Below are 10,594 nucleotides of genomic sequence, written 5' to 3'. Positions count from 1 at the left end.
AACAATTTCTACTTCATTGTCACTAATATCTACTCTAGTACTGTAAGCCTTCTTCTCCCTACATTTCAAAAATGAGAGAAAACTTGGGGATCTATGTTGGGTGTTATCCATCTCTCTCTACCTGTCTATCTCTCTGTCTGTCTGTTTGTCTGTCTGTCTGTCGGTCTGTCTGTCTGTATTGTCAATATGTTGTACAGAGGTGTTACCATTATGTAAGTCAGGAAATGAGTATGTTTATGTTTTTATAATGTTACTCAGTTTTCCCCTCTCTTCCCCATCCACAAGTTGTAAGCTTCATTTTTCACATGGTGTCCAGTATATACCACTGCTGCATTTGTCAGGGTGATTAACTGAACACGATGATCTCCACTTTCCCGTATTTCTGACTCAAACATATAATTGCATGCTCAAGACACCATTATGTCTGTATTACTCAATTCACTTTTTCCATTCATGTGTTGATTGGAATGGAGTGTGGTTCTGAAACTCAGCTTCTAAGTAGTGTCATGATAAACACTCATCATATATAAACATAAACATAACAAACACCACTATTTGTGTGTGTGTAATGTGCATATAATAAAATATATCTTTTGTCATATTATGTTACCAACGGTGTTATAACATATTTTTTGGCAACATATTCAATAGCGTCTGCTATTATTAAATTTCTTTTCTTTTTTATATTTTATCTCATTTTTTCTATATTTTTTATTTTAAAACTTTTTTTATTTTGAAAATATCATACAGAGGGGTTACAATTACATGGGTAAGCTACTACCTTCCTTCCTTCCTTCCTTCCTTTCTTCTCTTCTGTCTTCTTCCTCTTTCTTTCTTTCTTTCTTTCCTTCTTTCTTTCTTTCTTTCTTTCTTTCTTTCTTTCTTTCTTTCTTTCTTTCTTTCTTTCTTTCTTTCTTTCTTTCTTTCTTTCTTTCTTTCTTTCTTTCTTTCTTTCTTTCCTTCTTTCCTTCTTTCTTTCTTTTATTTTTTATTGTGAAAATTCCATACAGAGGGGTTACAATTACATGGGCAAGATCTTGAGTACATTTCTTATCAAGCATTGTTGCCTCCTGCTTTGTTTCCCCTTCCCATCCCTTCCCCTTTCCACACCCACCTACTCCATTGCCAAAGTTGCAAAGTTCGTTTTTCCACATAATGTCTTGTACATCTAATTGTTGCAATGCATCCACCTGTAACTCTATTTAAGCAATTTGGTTATTCCTTTACCCTCCACAAATTATACCAACATCAAATACAGTGAAAGAAGGGTTATACCATGGGGGAGGTATATGCAAAGTAACAAAGATATCATCTTATAAATATGTTGGAAACAATTGCAAGAAAGTAAAAAAACCATTGAATCCTTACCTTGGGGTTAATTTCACCAAACATCAACTTGTCTGACAGTTTCTGTTTGTGTCAGACATGTACTAGTTATTGCAAAGAAGGGAAACCTTGGGACCTATGTCTCTTTGGGCCTGCCTTACTTCACTTAATACAATTTTTCCAAGTCTTTCCATTTCCTAACAAAGGGGGCAATGCCATTTTTTCTGTTGGAGGAATAGAATTCCATTGTGTATGTATACCACAGTTTCTTGATCCATTCATCTACGGAGGAGCATCTGGGTTGGTTCCATATCTTAGCTATGGTAAAAATGCCTCAATAATCATTGTTGTGTTGGTAGCTTTAGTATGGACTTGTTTGTGATCACTTGGGTAAATGCCCCAAACTGGGATTGCTGAGTCTTAGAGGAGCTCTATATGAAGTCTTATGAGGAACCTCCATACTACTTTCCAAAGTGGTTGAACAAGTTTACATTCCCACCAACAATGCAGTAAACTGCCCTTCTGTCCACATCCCCTCCAGCATCTGTTGTTATTAGAGTTCTTGATTATAGCCAGTCTAACTGGGGTGAGGTGGTATCTCAATGTTGTTTTGATTTGCATTTCTTTTAGGGCTAGGGAGGCTGAGCATGTGTTCATGTGTCTATTGGCCATCCATCTTTCCTCTTCAGAGAAGTTTCTCTTTAAGTTTGTAGCCCAGTTATTTATTGGGCTGTTGTTTCTTTGAGGATTTGTTGTTGGGGGATTTAATTTTTTGAGTTCTAGGTATATTTTAGATATGAGACCCTTATCCGTTGTGTGGCTAGTTATGATCTTCTCCCAATCCTTTGGGCTGTCTATTGATCTTTCTAGCTATGTCCTTTGCCATGCAGAAGCTCTGCAATTTCATGCAATCCCATTTGTCCAACCTTTGTTTGATTCGTTGTGTTTCTGGGTCTGTATTAAAAAAATTTTGGCCTATACCAAGGAAACCTAGGGTTTCTCCTATTCCATCTTGTAATCTTTTCAGAGTGTCTGCTTTGATCCATTTGGAGTTGATTCTGGTGCAGGGTGTTATATAAAGATGTAGCTTTAGTTTTCTACAAGTAGTTAACCAATTTTGCCATGACTATTTACTGAAGAGGCTGTCTTTCTTCCCTTCTATTTTTAGCTCCCTTATTGAAGATTAGATGGCTATATATCTGTAGGTTCATGTATGGGTTTTCAGTCCTATTCCATTGGTCTTGAGGTCTGTTCTTGTGCCAGTACCAAGCTCTTTTGATTACTATGGCTTTATAGTAGAGTTTGAAATTTGGTATTGATATTCCTCCAGCACTGTACTTTCTTTTGAGGATTGTTTTTTGCTATTCGGGGTCTTTTATTGTTCCATATCAATTTTTGGATTGCTTGTTCTATTTCCTTGAAGAATGAGGTTGGAATATTTATAGGTATCGCATTGAATTTGTAGAAAGCCTTAGGAAGTATTGCCATTTTCACTATGTTGATCCTTCCAATCCAGGAGCATGAGAGTTTTTGCCACTTTCTAAGTTCTGTTTTGATTTCCTTTTTCAGGTTTTTCAAATTTTTCATCATAAAGGTCCTTCACTTCTTTGGTTAAGTTAATTCCTAGGTTTTTTTTATTTTTTGTGTGGCTATTTAACTAATGGAGTAGCTTTCCTTATTTCAGCTACACTTTTCTCATTGTTGGAATTCAGGGAAGCCATTGCTTTTTTGAGGGCTAATTTTATACCCTTCTACTTTGCCAAAGTTTTGAATCAGCTTGAGTAATTTGTGAGTGGAGTCCGGGGGTTCTTTAAATATAAAATCATGTTATCTGCAAAGAGGGAGAGTTTTACTTCATCTTTCCCTATTTGGATTCCTTTTATGCTTGCATCTTGTCTTATTGCTGTACCTAGGCATTCTAATACTAAATTTAAGAGAAGTGGAGAGAGTAGCCATCCTTATCTCCCACCTGAGCTAAGAGGAATTGGCTTTAGTTCTCCACCATTAAGTATAATGCTGGCTGTAGATTTGTCATATACAGACTTTATTGTATTGTAGAGGACTGTTCCCAGGATTCCTAATTTTTCATAATCATTATAAAGGGGCGTTGGATCTTCTCAAATGCCTTTTCTCCATCTACTGAGATAACCATGTGGTTCTTATGCTTGCTCTTATTGATGTAATGAATTATATTAACCAGCTTTGTATCCCTGAATGAATCCTGTTTAACCGTGGTGTATGGTTTTTTGGATGAATTGTTGAAGTCTGTTGGTCTAAAATTTTTTGAATGTGTTCGGTAGTGAACTTTCTCTTTAAATTTCATTGAAGAGTTGGAGGAGTATAGGTGTGAACTCTGCTTTGAAGGCCTTGTAGAATTCTTCTCTAAACCCATCTGGTCCTTTTCTTTTCTTAGATGGGAGGTCTCTTATTGCTGTTTCTATTTCAACGCTTGATATGGGCCTTTTATGATGGTTTAATTCGTTTTGGTTTAGTTTTGGCATGTCGATATTTGCAAGGAAAAGGACCATTTCTGCTAAGTTCTCAAACTTATTAGCATAAAGTTTTGAGAAGTATTCCATTATAACGTTCTGAATCTTGTTTTTTTTTCTGTGGTGGTTTCCATTCTCATGCCTGAGTTTACTTATTTGGGTGTGTTCTCTTCTTTTTCTAATAAGATTTGCTAAGGGTTTGTCAATTTTGTTAATTTTTTCAAAGAATCAACACTTTGCTGTGTTGATTCTTTCTTTTTTTTAAATTCTATTTCATTGAATTCTGATTTAATTTTAATTGTTTCTTTCTGTCTACTCAATTGGGGTTTATCTTGCTGCTCTTATTCAAGGAGGTTTAGATGTTTTATTAAATTGTCGGTTTCAGATCTCTGCAATTTGTTGATGTAGGAACTCAGAGCTATAAACTTGCACTGCCTTTGTTGTGTCCCCAAGGAGCTGGTAATTTATGTATTCATTTTTGTTGAACATCATGAACATTTGAATTTCCTTTCTAATCTCTTCCAATATCAACTGGTGATACAACAGTGTGTTGTTCAGCTTCTATGTGTTACAGGACTTCTTTAGTGGCTTTTGCTGTTGAGTTTTTATTTTATTCCCTTGTGGTCTGAGAGAATGCAAGGTATAACTTCAATGTTTCTGAATTTGGACAAGTTTGCTTTGTGATCTAAAATGTGGTCTATTCTGGAAAATGTTCCATGTGCTGCTGAGAAAAATGTGTATTCTGATGCTGCTGGGTGAAATATTCGGTAGATGTCTGTTAAATCTAATTAATCTATGCAGTTGTTTAGCTCTGCGGTTTCTCTGTTGAGTTTTTGAAAATTGATATTTCTAGTGGGGATAGTGATATGTTAAAGTCCCCAACAATTAAGTCTTTGGATCTATGTGATATTTGAGGGAAAGTAGTGTTTCTTGGATAAATTTGGGTGCTCTCTGTTGTTTGGTGAATAAGCATTTAGAATTGTAATATCCTCCTGAAGGAGAGATCCCTTAATTAATATGTAGCGACCTTCTTTATCTCTTCTTACTAATTTTAATTTGAAGTCTGTTTTATCTGATATTAGGATTGCAACTCCTGCCTGTTTATAGGGGCCATTTGCTTGGTAGATTTTGTTCCAGCCTTTCACCTTTAAAATGTGTCTGTTTTTATGGGCAAGGTGTGACTCCTGAAGGCAGCAGATAGAAGGATCTTGCTTTTTAATCCAGCTAGACAGTCTATGCTGCTTAATTGGAGAGTTAAGTCCTTAATGTTAAGAGATAGAACTGAGAGGTGTTTGGGAGTTCCTGCCATGTTATCCATCTTCTTGGGTGCTGCAGCAACTGGGTTCTTCCTATGGTTCTTGGATTCTCCGTTTGGGTGCCATTTCTTGGCCTTTATTGTGGTCTTGTTGGTTTTCTGTGTGTAGGACATGTTTAAGTATCTTTTGTAGGCCTGGTTTGGTGGAGATATATTGTTTCAGTTTTTCTTTGCTTTGGAAGGTTTTTATTTGATCTTTGGTTATGAAGGAGAGTTTAGCTGGGTACAGTATTCTTGGTTGATAATTGTCTGTCTTTAGGGAGTGGTATATGACATTTTAGGGTCTTCTTGCTTTAGTTGTCTCTGCTGAGAAATCTGAGGTGGTTCTAATTATTTTCCCTATATATGTGATTGTTCTTTTCTCCTTGACTGCTTGAAGGACCTTTTCTTTGGTCTCAATTGATCCTTTGCAGATTATAATGTGACAGGGGTATGTCCTGTTCTGGTGTGGTCTATTTGGGGTTCTAAAAGCTTCTTGTATCTGAATAGGCCTGTCTTTTTGCATGTTTGGGAAATTTTCTACTAGGATCCTGTTATCTAAATTTCCTCGACTAGGTGCCTCTAGGTGCTCCTCTACATCCATTATGCTTAGATTAGGCCTTCTGATGGTGTCTTCCAAATGTTGAATAGATCTGTCCTATTGCTTGGATTTGTCTTGGATAGGTGTATGCTCTTTCTCTATAATATGTAGGCTGTCTTCAATCCCCGAGATTCAATTTTCTGCATGGTCTTACCAACTGTCAAGGCTTCATACATTTTTTAAATTTATTTTCGTTCTAATTGATTGGTTTTGATGGCTTCAAATTCTTAGTTGGAAATTTGTTTTAGATCTTGTATGAACTTCTTTACTTCCTTAATTTGGTGTTCAGTGTTTATTCTCAAATCACTTAGTTGAATGGTTATGGTTTCCTTGGACTCCCATTCTCTCTGTTGGGCTCCATTCAGCATTCCCTTTGTGGTCTCCCTGACTTCTTTCAGCTGTCTGTTTATGGATTCCATGAATGTCTCTATTGATCTTTGTCTATTCTCATCCCACTCTTGCAATTCCTGTATTACTCTTTGATTAGCTTCCTCGCGTTCACCCAATGCCTGTAGTTTTCTTTGTTCTCAGCCTGCTCACACAAATCCTTTATTTCTCTTTGAGTGTTCTCAACCTGATCATGCAATTCCTGTATTAATCTTTGAATAGCTTCTTCACACTCATAAGATTCCTCTATTGACCTTTTGTTTGCCTCCTCTTGCTCCCTATCATGCTCACACTGTCTTTTGTAGGTTTTCAATCTTTTCATTCATCATGTTAGCAGTAGTGTTTGTAGAGCTTTTTGGGAACTCTCCTCTGGATTATTCATTATCTGTTCTGTCACCTGATTATCATGAGTGGGATCTGTGATACCTAGACTTGCCGTTTTCCTTGTGTTTGTCTGACTTTTTCTGCCCATTTGGTATGAAAGTAACGCCAATTTTGTGCTAGAACACTATTTTAAGTCAAGCACCAACAACGTCCTGTACTTGCACAGTCAAAAGGCTGCAGATATAATATAGTACAACCGATACAATCTATTCATCATCAAACAACTATGGATAAATGAGCTAAGAACAGCAAAGAAGAATTTTGCTAACCAGAAATTATTAGCTTTAGGGAAAAATGTGGGAAAAATAGGGTTAGAGTGATGTGGAGAGGTAAAGGGAGAGTGAAATTAACCAAGTCCTACTCTCAAAGAGGGAAATGGGTTGGACAGAGTAATAGAAGAGAGAGAGAGAAAAAAGAGAGACAAGAAAAACTGGAAAACAAAATGTCAATTTAAAAAGTGAAACTTAAAATTTATCTAAGTGAAATTGTGAGAAGAAAGGGATAGAATGAGAGGAGTGGAGGGATAGAAAGGAGATATGAACAAGTAAACAATAAAAATTCTTATAAAATTATATAGGGTTAAAGAGATAATACTGCTATTAAAGAATTTAAGGCTAGGAAGTATTGAATTGAGTACTAAATTTCTGGATTAAATATGTACACAGTGGGGGATAAGGTCTAATAATCGATGATGGGTATATATCTGAGGATGACCAGAACAGCAATTAAGTCACAAAAAAAAATAAGGGAAAAAAAGGAATTGTGAAGAAAAAAAAGGACCAAAAGATCAAAAGAGATGAAAAAAAGCACACACACACATATATACCTAACATAAAAATTATAAGAGGAAAAAAGATATTAAAAATATTGTTTATTTTTTAAAAATTAAAAATTTAATAAAAGTTCTGAGAAAGAATTCCTGATTTTTTGGGGGGTGGGGTAATGGGAAGATCCTCTATCTCCTTTGTGTCTGTAACCAGTTTCTTGGTGGAATCTCTGGTCTGCTTTTGGTGTTTGTTTTTCCTATGACTTGATTTTTTTCTTGTCAGTTTGTTTGAGCAGGCAGAAAAATGCTCTGCTTTACCCTGGATTGTGTGATCCTCCTCTCAGTCTAGTTCAGCGGGAGGGAGATCTGCTTTGAGTATCACAAAAGAGGTAGGTGGCTGTTTCCTCTAGTTTGGAGATGCTGTGTTGAGCCTAGGTTCTGGGTAGGGTTGAAGCCTTTGAGCAAACAGTAGCTTTTCCCTGAGGGGAAAACTCACAGAGAAACTCACTGAACCCATCCTGGAGCCATTCTCATGGTTTATATTTACTGAGTTTCAATTGCTTGTCTAGGCTGCTGTATGGAGGAGCATCCCCTGGCTCTGTTTACTCAGTGAAGAAAGTCACTCCTCTGGGGGTGGAGCGACTTCTGCCTGGGCTGGGTGACTTTTCCCTGGGTGGAGCTGAGCCTGGCAGGTCAGGTCAGTGTTCTGGGACCTGCTAATTGCTCCAATTATTTCCTTCCAAGGCCTGTGTTGAAGCTAGCTGCTCAGCCAGGCCTTTGTCAGTATCAAAGATGGAGAACTCCGGTGGGGTAGGGGAGGGGTGGCCTTCCTGCCTCTGCTCCCTGAGAAGGAATGAGGATGTCAGGATACTACTCACGCCAGAGTGTTGGTTCCTGAGTCGTCTCTGGTTTGCGATCTGCAGGATGAAGATCTGCTCCTTGTCAGATCTTGCTGGTGTTGAGTAGAATCCACTCACCTGCTGCATCTGGCGCCTTTGTCCCGGATGCTGTCTGTTGTAGGTATGGTGGCTGCGGCTAGTGCCGCTTGCTGCAGCTATCAGAAAGTGCTCAGATGTGTCTCCTTGCCTGGATTTTCCCTCTCTGGCCAAACTCTCTGTACTGTGATGGCACACTTGGTGTGATTCTCTGGCCTAGGACTGTTTACTGGAACACTAACACTGCTTTATATGTGAGAGCTTGTTTATCCTCCAGTTTCTCCTCTGCCATCTTCTGTTATTATTAATTTTCTTGATAATCAATCAGCTTACTTATTGCCAATTATTTTATAATAAGATGTATATTATGACACTCAAGATGTACTCATGCCATTTGCTAGTTACTTGAACATCTTGTGGGTATAAAAATTGAAGACAATTTTTGCTGAAATCATTTTTTATACAAATGAAACCAATTTCTTTCATCAATTCCCTTTCTCAAGGCTTTCATTTACTAACTTTCCTCAGTCATGGGACTTGAACTCTGGGCCTGGGTGCTGTCCCTCAGTCTTCAGCTCAAAAAGAGTGCTCTACCACTTGAGCCACAGTACCACTTTTTGTTTTCTGGTGGTTAATTAGAGATAAGAGTCTCATGGAGTTCCTGCATGGGCTGGCTTTGAACTCTTATCCTAAGATCTCAGCCATCAGAGTAGCTAAGATTACAGGTGTGTAATCACTGTCACCTGGATTCCTTATTGAGTTTTTAAAAACTACATGTTTAATTAACTCTTTGAAAACATTCAATCTCAAAATGACATTTTAAAAGATGTAAAGTAGCAATCCTTAGACAAACTGGCTGTAAATTGATATTTCCCATTTGGTTTTAAAGCAGAGAGGACAGGAGAATCACATGTAGACTGACATTGCATGAAGAGTCCAAACTTAACAAACTTGAGGGATCTCAGACCATCTCTTGGTGTTTTCAAAATGCAGCTGATTGCATCACTTTACATATCACTCTTGTAACTTTCTTCAGGTAATATTTGAAGGAAAACAACTTTTAGGTACAAAAACTCATACATTGGATTTTAGTGTGTAAAGAATTGAGCAACAATAATAAAAAATGAATTGAGCAATAGCTGGGAGCTGGTGGCTCAAACTCGTAATCCTAGCAACTCAGGAAGCTGAAATATGAGGATGATTGAAAACCACCTTGTGCAAAAAATTCTGTGAGACTCTTATCTCCAATAAACCACTCAGAAAAACTGAGAATGGTGCTGTGGCTCAAGTGGTAAAGTGCCTGCCTTGAGCTGAAGAACAGAGGGACCGAGCCTAGGCTCAGATTTTAAGTACTGTGACCAACAAAAAAAGAATTGAGTAACATAAATTAGGTTTTACATTGAAGTAAATATCTAACCAAAGCCAGGAAAACTTAAATTAGGTGCTATTTTTTTCTTTGTCCTTTAAAGGAAACCACAATGGTTAAAATATGTATGCAAATTAAATTGCACATTATGCACATCATCTATCTGAAAGATGTCTATAGGAAAATAGAAAATCTGAACACACACTCCACGATTGTTTTATCAAAGGAATCCTGTGGGGAAAAAAGAAGGCAAATATAAGTTTGGATGGGTTAGTATTGCCAAGAAGTTGCAAAATAGAAGAAGAAAAATAAGAAAACTGTAAAACACAAGCCAATATTCTTACCATTGGCTGTTCTCACAGCCAGTTCGAGAATTTCTACCTCCTATCCCTTTGGCTGGTGGAAGCTACCAGTGCATTGCCAAGAGACTTCCGGATCACATTATCCCAGTCTAGTTGGTTCATGAGCCATTCACCACCTGTTAGAGCAGGAGTCTGGCTTCTGCCTCTGGGAACTTCCTGAACCACCCCTACCAGGCCAACCAACCTAGGGTACAAGCTTCACCGCGACCATCAAGTGGTCCCCACACATGACAAGCAGCATGTCTGAGCTGCCCAGCTCCTGCGCATGGTTTGGCGCCTCTGGGGGAAGATGGGGCTCAGGGTCCTAGAAGGTGAAGGATACTCTCAGCATGCCCTGGGGCATGGGGCAATGAGCATCATAGGAAGGAGACCTGGGCCTTGAGCATGAGGGACTGCATGTGGTTCTGGAATACCGCAGGGCCTTGCCCGTATCTGGGCGCAGATTCAGCAACAACAACACGGGGCAGATCCTGAACAGCAGGCCCAGGGGACAAGGGTGGGATCCATAGTCTATTGCTGCTATTCTGCCCCCTCTCTGGGTTGAGGTGTCTCACCTGCCACGCGTGGGCTTCTCTTTTCTTTTGTTCTCCTGCTCTCACAGTTTGGGATGATTTTCATTTAATGATTGTGTGGTTTTAATATATTGGCTATTCTGTCTGTCTGTCTGTCTTCACCCTTTCTTTT

The sequence above is a fragment of the Dipodomys spectabilis genome, unplaced genomic scaffold, assembly GCF_019054845.1.
Source record: "Dipodomys spectabilis isolate Male_0828 unplaced genomic scaffold, ASM1905484v1 ptg000173l, whole genome shotgun sequence".
NCBI lineage: Eukaryota > Metazoa > Chordata > Mammalia > Rodentia > Heteromyidae > Dipodomys > Dipodomys spectabilis.
Note: the sequence above shows the minus strand (reverse complement) of the source record.